Source organism: Megalopta genalis, chromosome 15 (assembly GCF_051020955.1).
Source record: "Megalopta genalis isolate 19385.01 chromosome 15, iyMegGena1_principal, whole genome shotgun sequence".
Classification (NCBI taxonomy): domain Eukaryota; kingdom Metazoa; phylum Arthropoda; class Insecta; order Hymenoptera; family Halictidae; genus Megalopta; species Megalopta genalis.
In genome coordinates this window covers 5579118-5594461 of record NC_135027.1, presented here as the reverse complement: position 1 = coordinate 5594461, position 15344 = coordinate 5579118, and the positions used below count along the sequence as shown (strand labels likewise).

Here is a 15344-nt window from a genome sequence, read left to right as displayed (position 1 = left end):
TTTCGTTACAAGTGCACAATACATACGAGAATTTTAAGGCCTTTCAAGTTTCATAGTAGATTCTTGAACTCAATGTCTAGACCATCGACCTATTTAACTCCGTTTATCTCACCAACACCTACTTATTAGTTTACACTCAACAATTGTACTCCAATTTTAAGACGTTACATTCGTGCATAAAGAAAAGTATACACTTTACATATTCCACTACATGTTGTTCTATTTAAATTTCAATGCCACTTCCACAGTTTGTTAATACACAAATACAGAAGAAATCTGTAACGTTAAAAATGTACAAGAAATCAACTTAAACAATTCACAATCGGTAAAATGGACACACATTGTTAGAGTACACATATCGTTATTTAATTATCTATTTATGAATCATGTCTAATTCCCAACCCCGTGTGGCTGAATAAAATAATAATTAAAAAACATATTAAACTATCTAGTGAATAAATTTAGTTTAAACTTTGACGTGTTTCATTGACACTTTGACTGAAAAATTTCACAACTTTACAGTAGTTTGTTTAATCAAGTTAGAACTGAAAAGTTAAGTTTAGTATGAATATATATAAAATTAGCATGATATAATTGATTAGCGGAAAAATTAATTTTCAAGTGTGAGCAAATAATTTCGCCACTCACATGTGGTGAGTGGGTTAATAAGATCTATAGAAAAATTCGCGTATGTATGTAACGATATATTGAATATAGTATTTTTGTTAAAAAGGTCCGCTGTTAATAAAGTGCTTAAAAAAGGTCTAGCGTTAACATTGTGAATTAAAACATTCGTGTTACGCGATACCCAAAATTGCCTCGACAATCAGAATTAAGAAACGATGAAGCGTTGAAACAGGTTCGAAACGTCCAACTCGGTAGGAGCCCGAGAGACAAAATTTCCTCGAAAACTGGTCAATGCGGGTAACTTAAATCGAGACAGACTGTAATAGCACGCGATGAGGTCTCGGTCCCATATGCTTTGAAACAACTTGACCCAGCAATTAGAATACACGTTTCCGTCTACGACCTTGCGTCATTTACGACGCCTCTATCATCGCCCATGCTTATTGTACCGATGCGAAATACCGTGCCTATCGCAGTCCTGCCCTATCTCCGTATCAGTCGTTGCACGTCACGGCGCGTACAAGCACCACCAGCGTCGAGTAGAAAGAATTTTCCTCGGTTCCCTTCCTCTTTCCCTTTCTCTTTCTCTCTTCGCGTCTTTTCTGTAGCGCGTGAACGCATGGAGAAACAAGATTACGCCGGTGTATGGTATACACGCGCTGGAAGTTCTGTTTCCTAGGAACGGGACTGAGATAGGTCGAAGAAAAAGCGAGAAAGAGAGATTGACTAAACCTCTTCCACCCGCGAGCGTGATAGTCAGTGGGCGATGCGCGACCAAGCCTAACCTGTGCCGGTTCTCCAGCAGAGTAAGCAGAGAGGCTGGGTCGCTAGACGGTGAAGGATAGAACGAGACAGCTGCCGTCGAATGGCTCTGCGTGTGCGTGTGCATTGGCGCGCGTGTGTGAGCATGTACGGGTGTGTGTTGAGTATGCATGCATGTGTACGTGTGTGTGTGTGGGTGGTGGGGCTAGAGCGGCGCATGCGCGTCAAGGACGCTTATTGAGCCACGGAGAGAGGGGCGTTTGGTGCCTCATCGTCGGCGGTGGTGGCGGTGACGGCGACGTGGCATGGTATATGGTCGCATGGGTGCAGCGAGGGGTGAGGTGGATAGCTGATATTATGCGGGGGAGGGGATCCTGGCTCCTCGTAGTCGGGAAAAGCAAGAGGAGGGTAGATACGCGATAATCGAAGAGAGAAAGAGTGTTGGTGTGACGGTGTGCGTCACGATAGTTCGCATGTACGATCGAGAGAGATAGAACAGGGGGATAGAACAGGGACAGAGCTAAACTGCCGAAGCGAAAGGGGAGCATGCGAAAGAAAGAGACGGACAGGGTTTCGAATTAGTGAGAGGATGCATAGTTGCGCGATAGGTGGTAGAAAGAGAGAAATGCGAGAGAGGTACGCGCATCGAACGGAGACGCGAACAACGAGCAGCGAACGATACGAAACGTTGAAGAAAGAGAAGGAGAGACGTATACCGTCAAGCGAATCGGCCGATCGTAGGTGTGACTAAGTGAGATAGACGGAGGGGAACAGAAACGGACGAATGCAACGGAGCGAGGTTTAGCGAAGAGGGAGAAAGAAGGAGATAGGTTGATATAGGTTGGTTGAGTGTAGCTAGGGTGAAGAGCAAGGAAGGCAGAGGGCGGGGAGTCCAGAGGGTAGGACGAAGGCGGTAGGCAGAAAGGGGAATATGAATGGCGAAGAGTGGGGTAAAGGGGGCGCTAGTGTCGGACAGTCGGTGTCGCGCCAGGCCCCCGCTAGCGGCTAGCCAAGCAAGCAGCAAGCAGTCGCAATCCCGTCGCCTAACCAGCATTGCTCGCCTTACCTTTTCACCCTCTTACAAAATCGCATCGAGGCTTCCGTCAGACGCATATATTTGCCCCGTTCCATCAACCGGTCCCTCCGACGTCGTTCGTCGTCGTTCGTCGTCGCCATTGCCGCCGCCACCGCCGCCGCCGCTGTCGCCGTCGCCGTCGCCGTTGCTGCTACTGCCGTCGTCATCGTCGCACACGCAGTACGTCGTCGTTATTGCTCTCGCAATCGTCGTCCAGTCGCGCGTGGATTACGAAGCAGCGGTTCTTGTTAGAAAAGGGAAATTGCGAGCGAATACTATTAACCATTCGAAGGAATTGAAACGGAGTCTCCCGCGAGAATATCGGACAAGCTGATTATGAGTTGGAACAGTGGAGCGGGTCAGCGAGCATCCGGGCCAGCGTTTTTAAAGTGAGAACAAGTTTTCCGTGGTTTTGTGTCGTACCCGCGAGATCCGTTGGAACAGTACAGTGTGAGTACACGGCAACCGTTGGATTTCTGTCGTTTTACGTTCTTTATCGTGAGAATACACATACATATATGCATATAGAAAAAGGAAGCTAGTGCAGTATCTGAACCGAAAGTTTTCCTATGTCGCACGTCAAAGATTACGGAGCCATCGTGTTATTATCGGAATATTAGTGCTGGCGAATAAGATATATATATATATATGTATATGTATATATATATGTATATGTATATACATGCATACGTACATACATAGATAACATATATATATAGGTATAAATATATATGCAGACATATATATTTATATTTATACATGTATATATTTACGTATATATATATGTATATATATATATCTCTATTTTTGGTGTGTTGTTTGTTACCACAAGTGAGGAGTACCAAGGTTCGAGGAACCAGTGAACGCTCGCCGACCGCCTAACCTTACGTCTTGTCACGGTGACCGACATCACGGCGAGATCGCGGCTGATACCTCCGCGTGTTCCGGCGCAAGGTAGTACAGTACATCGCTATTTTACGATACATATGTGTGCCTGTACGACCGTGTTCGTTCAGTAAACGTTCTAGCGTACAGAGCAATAAGTCGTGTAGCCATTGGCCGCGCGTGGGCGCTCCGTTGTATGTATTTCGAACCTATACATGTATCATGGTTCACATCGTCATCCCAATGACGTCATCGCTCCTGTAATTACATTTTTACGTCGTTTCACGGGATCGAATATTTGCACAGTTTCTTTCTTTTTTTATTTCTGCTCCAACAAAAAAGATGTCTGAAACAATGAAAAAGGATCGATTGCCGAACGATTCTTTTGGTTCTCATTGAACGTGATCGCGTACGTTGATGGGACGCGTTCTTTTTTCAGTTTTGATTTCTCATTATCGCAGTTTCTTACGTTGCTTGTTGGACTCGTCTTTCGTGAGAAATGCAATCGGATCATCCATGCCCGTACCTTTCGAGTTTGTATCGTTACCATTGTGACTGGAAGCGAAAGAAATGAAAAGACACAGAGAACGAAACAAAAGAAAACCACGCAATCGACACGTTTCGCCGCAAAGCGAATTCGAAACCGTCGCGCGGCAACGAGTGCGTCGAGCGCTTCCATGTTACGTGTACGCGTGAGATGATTAGCCACGTGTCGTTAATTTCTCGTTTACCTCGCGCGTGTTCCTCGTTCATCCATTTTGATTCCTACGAATATTGCACGGTTCGTCGTTTTAGAATGTTTCTTCGTTCGGTTAAAATAATTAATAACTGTTGTCTCGCCGATCTCGCGTAGACCGACGCATTTATAGAATCTTGAACGGATGTAATTGTTATCACATTCCAGTTTTATGTAATCCGATACGTATCGAAACGCGAATCGTGGCGAGCACTCGGTAAACTCGTTGCTTTAAAGTGTATGGGTACGGCCATGATAAATGTGTCTTACTTTGTGTTATCTTTTCACGAACGATAGCGATAAGTAAATTACATTCGACCATTTCCCACGGTTCGTTCATTATGCACAGACATGTTTCATTGTATTTCACCCAGAACTTTTTGAGTTAAGCATGGACTACCAATCAAGCAGAATGACATAATCCGATATGAATCGCAGTGAAATTGGAGCGGACTGGAAATAATGTTTTATTGAAGCCGGAATATCTTCGGATCCTGATATTTAGAAATTCTTTTCGCCGATCCGTGAACTTGTTGTTCTCAGTTGCACAGGGTGTTCTTAGGTTATTCGTTCCCTTCGCATTCCTACGCGGGTAGGTATGCGACCTTGTTATCTGTAACTTTAATCTTCTTTCGAGGTATTACAGTCCAAAGAGTTACTGGTTGCAACATATAGTTTTAATTTATTTTTCGACCGTGAATCCGAGACCCGTAGAGAGGTTTCGGAAAATCCGATGACTTCTGCGAGATTTAAATATGTAACTCTGATTTAAGCCAGTAAGTCGATTTCTCAAAGGAAGGATCGATGGAGAAGATTTTATTACTGTACAATTCCTATCACGAATTCTAGTTTTCGATGCAGTATCGTATTTCAGTTACGAAGTTAACTAAAAGTAAAATAAGATAGGAAATTATTTAAGAGTTGTGAAACCAATGAAATGATTTATCTGAATTTCTTCGTTGGGCTGAGAATATTTACTTAAGCCTTTGGCTTGCTAATTTTCAAGGCAAAAATATACCAAACAGAATTTTATTAATCATATTAGAACGATATAAAATTCTAAATATAATTTTAGGCAACAAAATACTTCATTCCGGAGTCGATATTTTAAGAACGATAACCCATGAACTCTATTCACATTAGTTCTCAGTATTCAGCAAGAAGATACTTAATGTTTGAACGTTCACCAAGTTCAACGAGACCTTGAAGCCTTTCTCGCGAAAATTATAAATGAGACTGCAAGCTGCTAGCCCCATTACATACGATAAAATAAACTACACAAAGAAAACTTCTACTTCATACCATCAAGGTAGACAAATTTGTAATTTCTTAAATTAATGTAAAAAGTACGTGCCATGACAGCACCGTGGAAATTTATGTATCTGCAGCGTCTCTTAACTTAGCTGACTGTGTGTAAAAGTAAGATAATATTCTACAAATTTTTTTTACGAAGACAATAAAAGTCCTCTATCACACAAAATAAAATCCTGTTGAATTTCTTCTCTAGAAATGGCTGAGAACGTCGATCACCGCGTACGTTCTCAACTCGGTAATGACGAATGTAAGAAATTGTTATTACCGGCTGATTCAAAGTATCTGCGATCAATGCAAATTTCATAACACAGATAAATAAAACCAGATAATTAATAGCACAGATATCGCATTCTATATCAGGACGGAATAATAAAGCGGGGCAGTGATACGCGTGTCGGAATACGCAGCCATGAATCGAATCAATCGCGATAGCGAGGAGTGTGTATATCGATATCCATTCACGCGTTGAAAACAAAGGCACGATCGTGAAAAAAAAAAGGAAAAAATATGTGATCGCGGCGATGGTCGCGAGTGTGCTCAGAGCAAAGTTTACTTGGTGTCCTTATTGCTCGCCGATTTTTCGTTTTCGAGCGAATCGACTCGCCATGGTATTTGTGCGCCCTACCTACGCTGCTGCGCCGTCTGTAGTCTGTATAGGCGCGACTTCCTGTAATCGTCGTAAACAAGTGGAAACAAGGACGGCCGCGTTAAAAAGGGTTCGTGGGCATGGAGTACCAGCAGCTAGAACTCAATAGGATAAAAGACACCGAGGTCGGAATGTCAGTGGGACACGCCCACAAAGCTTCTGAAATTCGATGCCTTCAGACCTACAGAGTAATACGCGTGGGATGCAATCGACACATTCACATTCACGCGTCATTTCGGCCGGCTTCTTCCGTATCTACAGGGTTACTCAAAAGATTAGGTCACCCGGTAAAAAAACATATGAGCCGTTCAAAGCAAAGATGGTGTGAGCCAAGCTTTTGCTAGGTTGATTTAATATTATTAAATCATATTTAGTTTAGTACTTATTTGTGCTTTTTTTCATTAATTTAAGTTAAAGCTTGAAAGCGAGCCACGTAAAAAAGAGTTGTAACAATGTTTTATGTTACTGTATTTTACAGAACTTTTAATTTATTCTTCATTGTCCTACAAATTAACTTCTTCGAGTTGCACCATTTCTGTATTTAATAAGCTATAGTAATAAATATAGCCTGTATATAGTACTTGTCATGTTATTAATCCTTTTAATGTCGACTAAAAGAGTTATGTGCATCTGAGAGAAATATAAGAAATTTGGTTGATGTAGTTCAGTACAGTTTCAGAAAGAAATTATAAAAATTTTGTAAAAACTGGCAATTACGAAATCTAGAAAGGAATGGAAATGAAGAAATAAAACTGTTATTTATTAGAGATATTAAGAAAACAACGTTTTCGGAAGTGTAGCGACCAAAGGGCATTATAAGGGTTAACTCTTTAAGTGACAGTCATGGATAGCGTAACGCACGCATGTTGCTCGATAAAATCCAAATCCAATATTTAATCCATTATTTATAAAGTCCAAATCAAATATTTTGTTCGCCATTTTACTTTATCTCATTCTTTGGTCTTCATTAAATAAAACAAGTTACGTTATCTTGACAACCACTTAATAACAGAAAAAAAAGCGATAGGCAATTTTATCCTAGATTCTTAAATTTTCTGGGTCACAGAGATGTCAACACTGAACCTATCGTGCTGATCAAGATGACCGGGGTCTTATAGTTTTTCTTTTAAAATTGTTGAGATGATTATAATAGGAAATCATGATTTCATAGGAAATGATGATTTCATAGGAAATGATGATTTCATAGGAAATGATGTGTGATTTCATAGGAAATGAAAGAATACATATCTTAAATGAAGCGTACATGATAATAAAAATTAAACAACACATGTCAGTTCCTCTTAGTGCACGGTGACTTTAGTGTTAATGTTCTGTTCTTCCTAGTATACGCATTTGAGAATAAAAACTACCAAATGATCTGCTTGGCAAAAATGTGTGCGGATTATTAGATATTATTTTTTGCAGTATAATATCCTATGTAGTGAATAAACTGACAATAATACATCACATATCTATTCGATGCGTAACATCATATTTAATTATATCAAATGATACTAAGATATTGATCAGTATTCGGAGAACGAACATGAAGAATTACATAAAAATATGAACGTTATACATGTAACGTTTGTAAAACAAAATTTTCCTGGAAATTTTATGAAATCGAAATGAAATAAAAGCACTTTTTAAATCCTATTCACTGGTAAATTTGTAAAATGGTAATTGCGGCCATACCTTGTACGATATATGATCGTGCAAATTTTATTGATAGCTATATAAAAAGCTGCTTTTATTCGAGTTATCAGCCGATCAAGGATACTGTAAAGGGTTCATTAAATTTTATTGGAGATTGAAATCCGTAGTACACGTGCCATATTTTCTCTGATATAATTCGTATGCGGTTCGGTACAATTCGCACTATGAAATTTGTGAATCGCGTCTGTTTCAAATCAATGAACATTACATTTGATTTTCACTGCTCGGTCAGAATGAAATCGATGAGAAAATATTCGATCGTTCGTCCGTCTGGAAATTCAATTACTGGATTGAAAGGTATTATTAAGAATTATTATTTAAAATGCAGTGAATAATTATAGACTCATACATACTTTTGCAATTTTCAAAAAGTCGACTCTATTATTCAAGCCTTTCAACGTGTAGTCTGTACGTGGCACTGCCGAAAGACACATTGTTTAATTTGTAGTATTTACGATAAATTTGATCTACCATAATCTTGAACAATCTTGATATGAATGCTATTCACATGCATGTTTCGAATATAATATAGTCATCCAAATAATATAAAAATTGGATACTTCGTCTATTATACTTTTTCATTTTAATCAGCATTGAAAGGGTTAAAATACAGTTCGCCTATATTCATTTGCACTGCAGAAAACAAGTTTGTAAACGCCAAACGGGCGCCAAAAAAATGCGGAAACTTAAAAAAAAACATATTTTTCATATTTACATCTTGCAGATTGTCTAAGTCTATTTATTAATAAAACTGAGACTGCATTGCAAGTTACATCGATTTACAATTCTAGATAATGAATCAGCAATCTACGAAATTAAATCGGAAACTGCATGCTTGACACTCGTCGAAAACATTGTCGGTCATCCCGATCGCTTTGTTGCTGCATAATTTCCGTCACGGTGTTCTTGCAATACTTCATAATCTATTCATCGTGTTTGCGATGCGTCTCTGTGGTTTTTCACAACTTCCCGAATCTATAATTCGTTGTTTTTAAAATCATTCGGCAGGCAGCCTCGCGGTGTACATAACCGGGAAAAGGATAACCGCCTTCAAACTTGAAATTAAAGGTAACCTGTAATTAAGTTAATAGGTGACCGCGCCCCTAGTTGATTAAAATAAATCGGTAAACGAGAACGCAAAAATAACACAATCACGATTTTGCGTTTACTCGCGAAACGTAGCTGTATGCCAAAATTTCGTTCTTTTTAAGATAATGATTTGAAAGATCTCCGTATATATGTGATGTTTCTAAACTTTTATTTTCTAGTAATAACGAGAATATGTAAAGTTTATTTCAGATAAATGCATCGGTTTCATGAAGACAGATACGGTTCCCGAAACTATGCTTGAGTCTATAATTATTCACAGCGCTATAATTTGTTAAATGTAATACAGTAAGAAAACGAACATCGCTGCCATGCAATAATACAACATTTTAGCTGTGGGTTGTGGCTGGTCCATTATAGCGGCCAATCATGCACGGGAATAGATTCGCGGGCGGTCACTGCAGTGGTCTTTTGGTAGCGATAGGCTTACTATTAGGCTAGAGTGGTGCAGCTTGGCGAACATAGTTCGCTTTAACTACATTCAGCTATTAAAAGGAAAAGTGTAATTATCGACAATAGGGAGCTTTTATTTCCAATTATTTGCATTAGAATCAGATAATCAATAACGGTAACCTTATAACCGCTTTCACTACGATTTCTTTCACAGCTACGTTAATTAGCACTTGTTTATATTTATTAAATGTCTTTACTTTAATATTGAAATAATGATAATAGAAGGGCAATATTTCATTCCGATTTAACACTAAAAAGCTCCAAAAGCGACTAACGTCTGTTGCTTTATAAAAATGATGACACTGAATTTATTTAGACCTTTCGACATTTTTATTATAATGCAAGCTCGAACAAAGGAATTCACTCAATTGCTTCTCAAGAAATAGTCTTCATAATTTGAACCATTTGAAAATAAAGATGTGAAACCGTTATAGCAGATTTAGTGTTAAAATATGCGAGGTACATCCATATGTCTGAATATTATAGATAGGGCAATGGGCCAATCGCGTTCTCGAATTTTGAGCGAGATGCAGCGAGGCGTAGAAAAATTTAGAATCAAATTGGACAAGCGTAATACCATCGCAAGTTTGCTAGAACGTGCGTGCATGTGCAGACGAGCACACGTGCTTTATACGGACGAGACAATTCCAAAAATTGTCGAAAGTATGTTAAGGTTTACGAGCAAGGAGTCTCGGTGCTAGAGACTCGTAGCTTCCCCTCATTTGGTTTTTAAATTGCATTATACAATACAGAAGAATGACGTAGGATTTTCTAACGTAACTGGGTCAAGCATGTAGGGTAATTCTATAAGTAATATTACTTCCTTCTGCGTATTACATTTCTTGCGGGAACTGTACGTTTTCCCCGTTTTACTGCAAGCTGTCCGAACTATTCCTATAAAATAGTTAAGTTTACACGAACTTCGACATTTTAATTGAAATATTTCAGAACGGTTTTCGCGTCTTCTTTCGTATTTTTAAAAACTTAACGTTACCGTAAATATAAAGATGCTTCAACCTTTGAAGCCGGTCTGACGTGCAGGTGTCCGTCAGCGACGCCATGTTGGTTGCAATAATAATTAATGAGATCATACGTGTTACGTGTTTCATTTAATATACCTTTGCAGCTTGAAAATTACCGTAACGGTTTCGTTTTATAAAATTTCGAACATGTTACAATAAAAGTAATTGAATTCTCGGAAATTAATTACAGCCTGAGCCCGTAAGACGTATGTACATATGAAATTACCGGCTTAAAGGGTGAAAGTAGGTTATATGGTAGAAAAATCGATTTATCCCTTGCACTATGTGTTGTCGGACTTGTTACAAAGATTTCGAGCATGATCTATTGCTAGCGAAATAAAAGTCGGCTCGTCAATTATTAATATTTAAACATCAATGGTTGACATACGATAAGTATGAATTCTCCTTTTCGCATAGAAATTTGTTAGCGTTCCAGATATTTCGCAAAATGCAGCAAACAAGAACTAAATTTAAAAGAATCTAATGACACGGTTCCATTATTTTCAATCTAATCAGATTATTAAGAGAATAAACGAATAGCTGTGCAGCTGCTGTAGCCTGCAATCGATCAGACAGTTTTTATTTTGCATAAATATAGAGAAATAATAGAAGAAGCTTATTGCAATGCAGCAAACATCGCTGAGTACGTCATTTTTAGGCTATAGCTAGATATAATTTTCGTCAACCATTTCACGATTCTTTTCATGCGTGTTGGCAGTACGGCTGGCCATTTGAGCGTAGTCGTCAAACGTTTCAAATTGATTATGAAACTTCGACCGAAACTAAAGAGTCCGTTGTGTAGACGGTCCCTCGAGCTATCGACCCAGCACTCGTCAATAAGTTTGCCCGGTACCAACCGCAGGATTGTCGCGATTATGTTGTCCTGGACGAGCCCCGCAACGACGCGCTGGCAGAAATACCGCGATTAGAAGAGAATATATCTGCCGGTAGAGCGTCGCGTGTGACCGTCTCGACGATCCATGATACGATTTACGACTGGTAGATCCACGCGCGTAGATCCACGCTTCTGCGGCGATTGTAAATTAACGGGCATTTGATATAAATGCGATCCTGTTGGCGTGGGACCAACACGAAACAGTATAAATAGAATTTCTTCGCGTGGTGGTTGTAACTCTATACAACACGATTTTCTGGCTTTTATTTCCGTGGTTCCGTCTTTCCGTAAAAGCGCGACAAAAACGTGGAAGCGTGGATCGCCTGCGGGAAACTAGAACTTCTCCGCCACTATTCAAACTCCGAGATAATTTCGACTCCGTTGCGTCACGCGAACCATAACGCACACCGACGCGCTTCTTTATACGTATCCATGTCGCGCTCTGTGCCCGCTGTATCTGTTATATCCGCGAGCTGTAATCACCGGGATGATGTCATGGGAGAATTCTTAACGATCACGGGGGAACTGAATGCGGTAATTCCTAATTTAACATCGCCGTCGAACGGTACGTAGAGTCGCGAAGTTCGACGCTGTATCACTTGGTGCGATTAGTCATTCTTTGGACGGTTTTTTATGCCTCTCTTTCTTATTGAAAGCGAAGACAATCTGCTACATTCGAACGATCGTGCGACTTTTATGTACGGTCGGTTACGAAACGATTGAGACATTTTTTTTAGAGAGATATAGCTTCGTTAACACATTATGTATGTGCTGGAGAGAGGTATCAATACCTTTTCCTTTCTTTGAAATCCTAAAAATCTTCATTATGTACTCATATTATCAAAATCTTATTAATCTTATTTAAAAGTGGATTTTTTTTTTAATTACACTGAACCAGTCGAAATGTTTGGTTTCTCAGTCTTTCTTTAATAATTACCGAGATTATAAAGATCTTTCTATGAGAAATTTGTTGATACACTTCTTTGGTCAATCATATATTATAATCGAGATCGTATGTAGTTTAAATTAATTCAACATTGTCAATGTTCCGAGACAATGTACAGTAGTTGTCTTCAGAGCTTGGTAATTGTAGTGTTAAAATTGGACCAAATGACTTGATTTTTTTTTTTTTGAGACGTTATGACGAGTTTATTTGATAATGCCTAAACATGAAAAAATATACATATATGTGTATTCTGTTTTGTAAAGCGTGCTACACGTTACATCGTCTTCCTGATAATACTTATTACCGCAGTCTTACAAACATTGCATTACAAGATGCGTTTTTAGAAACATTATAGACTGCGATAGGGTCTATCGAAACTTTTTATGTGTGAATTTTTTGGGAAATATTTTTGATCATGCTTCTAGCAGAAGTGTGGACTCTCTTAATAAACTCGATAAAAGTGAATTACAATTTAAGTTACCCTTTAGACGCTGAGAAGTTAGATGAAGTTTTTAAAAAGCTAGGGTGAAATGAACTCAGGAACCGTCATCCGGAGTTAATTAAGAACTCATGCGAATAAAACTGAATGACCGGCAACGTCGCAACACATACATGTGTAAGCTATTTTAAGTAAAATTGATCAAGTCAATTTTTTGCTAGCTTGATTTAATATCATTAAATTATATTTCGTTTATTATTTTATTTGATCTTTTCTTATTATTTTATGTTAAAGCTTGAAAGTATAGCTTATATAAAACAGTTTTAACAATTATCTGTTATTGTATTTTACAGAACTTTTAAGTCATTCTTCATTATCCATAAATTAACTTGGATTTATCATTTCTGCTTTCAACGGCTCATATACACGGTGGGGGACAAATATATGTATGTGGAAACTCTTTAAAATGGTATAACTTTTTTAAAACTTTTTCAAATGGCTTGAATTTAAGTAATAAAAGTTACAAAAAAATATTAATTAATAGACTAATTAAGAAAAAGCATTTGAGTCTTTGTTTAGTAGATTAGTTCTGTATTCTAAAAGAAATTCAAGTCATTTAGTCCGGTTTTGAAAATTTATACCGTTTAAAGGATGCCCGCATATATTTATCCCCCACTGCATAATAGATCTATTTTCATTAATTAAATTGAGGATATTTCTCGACTACGTGAATATGGAAAAACCTCGAGCGGAACTTATTTTGTGGAAACCAGCCATGTCCCTACTAGTTAACGAGTCTGAAAAGTCATCAGTCTAATCAATGCGGTAGTCTCGGATAGCTCTCAAGGGTTTCGAGTTAGTTGGTAACTCTGGATATTGCAACCGTATATCATAAACGCTGAAACATGGACAACTCGTCCATACGACTTGAATTTGGCGGAGCACTCAATATGTTAATGCAATATTTAAATAATTAATTCTATCTTTTCTAGCCTGTTATAGTTCGTTAAAATCAACAATAATTTTCTTCTTTTTCTACACATAAAGCAATCGTTACAAAATGTTTTGAGAGTCAATTCTTACGTATAAAATGTCGTTTTACTAAAGTATATATGTATTTTATAAAATATGTTTTATTAATACTTTGAATTACACTACAGAATAACATCGATTCTGCGAATATATTAAGAGTTCAATTATTTGAACAAAAATTGAGGAAAGAATATTATATTGATAAAATAGTATGTACAATCAAGACATTACTGTAGACTTTACTTAATGGCCAGTCAATTAAAATGATGCATAAGGATTCTTTTAACACTTTATTTAACGAAAACCTATTGATAGGCTTCTAGTACAGTTATTACCAATAATAATGCTATATCTTAAAGAAACTCGATATTCTCCTTTGAAATAGTCATTTCAGACGAAGTTGTTGTATACATCCAGATCAAATTCAGTGGATTATAATCTACTACAGCTTCTGAACAATTTTTGATGAAATTGTTCTTGATGAAAAGTCGCCTTATACAAACAACAAGCGCATATTTATTACGATTTTCATAATATATGACCAATGAAGCAAGTTTATCGAATAAACTCTCCCTAAATATAAATATATATATATATATATATATATATATATATATATATATATATATATATAAACTTTGGAACGTGTAAAAATGGCGCGTTTCGTTAAATCCAGTGTCCAAATGGCTGTTAAAAAAGAATCGGCAAGTAAAGTGTTAGGATTCTAAGTTTGTCGAGGCATTAAAATTGGGAGGAAACAAGTTGGTCGAGCAATATAAGAAATCGCGTGGACTTCGGTTCAGGCATCGTTCCGGGTTGTGTACATGTGTCTACGCACGGCTCCAGAACGAGGAGAACGAGAGAAATGGTAGCGAAGCGGAGAGAAAGAGAGAAATATTTGTAGGTTACGTTGGCGGGTCAACGCCACCTATCTCTCCCTCGCGGGAGCAGCCTGTCGCGGGACTAAAATTAAAACGAGGCACACCCACCCTGCCTACACGCTCGCATGCGATGTCCAGGAACGTTCGGAGGAACACATACAAAGTCGACCTTACGCTTCAAGCTTTCTCTTCTTTCGTCTTATTTTTCTGCCGCTCCGCTCTTGATTTCCGCCTCGACGACGAACGGCACACTCTTCGGATACGTCTCGCAGTGGTACCTTTCCGGAAAAAGTTGGCCACGATTCAGAACGTTATACGATCTTTATGAAAATCGGTATTCTCACGTTTCCGTGGCTGTTCAATTCGAATATGTTATCAAAAATGCAAGATGCAAAATTGGAAAATCGAACGTTACTGGTACAAGCGCTGCTTTCAACTTATTTTTCGTCGAATATCAATATTTTTTGCCCGGTTTTTGGTCATAATTATATGACTGGAATCGAAAAGTTAATACGACGATCTTAATTGCAACATTTTTGATCTTTTAAATGACTCGATCGTGACAGTGACGGGCTCGCGTAACGTACGAATGTTGCTCGATAGCATTTGTTAAAAATGCCACTATTTTGACGGTTCATGTTACAGTAACCGTACACGATATTTGACAATTTCCAGATGGCATTTGATGCTCTGAAATGTATGCAATATATGTACGGCAGTAGCTTTTTGCTGCTACATACTTCGAAAATTGCATTTCGGCAAATTTTTTAGGAAAAGGCATCACTGTGCGTTTTCGCTTCGTGCGCGT

At 38.3% G+C, this 15344-nt stretch overlaps 1 protein-coding gene across 16 annotated transcripts in view; it reads left to right on the top strand.

The window, feature by feature from the left end:
• Positions 1-2367: 2367 nt before the first annotated feature.
• Positions 2368-15344, top strand: part of LOC117223829 (protein muscleblind-like) — a 609735-nt gene continuing 596758 nt past the window's right edge. For 9 of the 16 annotated variants that reach the window (XR_013034909.1, XM_076526705.1, XM_076526704.1 and 6 more), the window contains exons 1-2: positions 2369-2914; positions 3297-3418. The gene's annotated coding sequence lies outside the window, so the exon portion shown is untranslated. Of the gene's footprint in view, positions 2915-3296; positions 3419-15344 lie in introns of all 16 variants that reach the window. The other 7 variants (XM_076526702.1, XM_076526703.1, XM_076526701.1 and 4 more) reach the window with 2 other exon arrangements.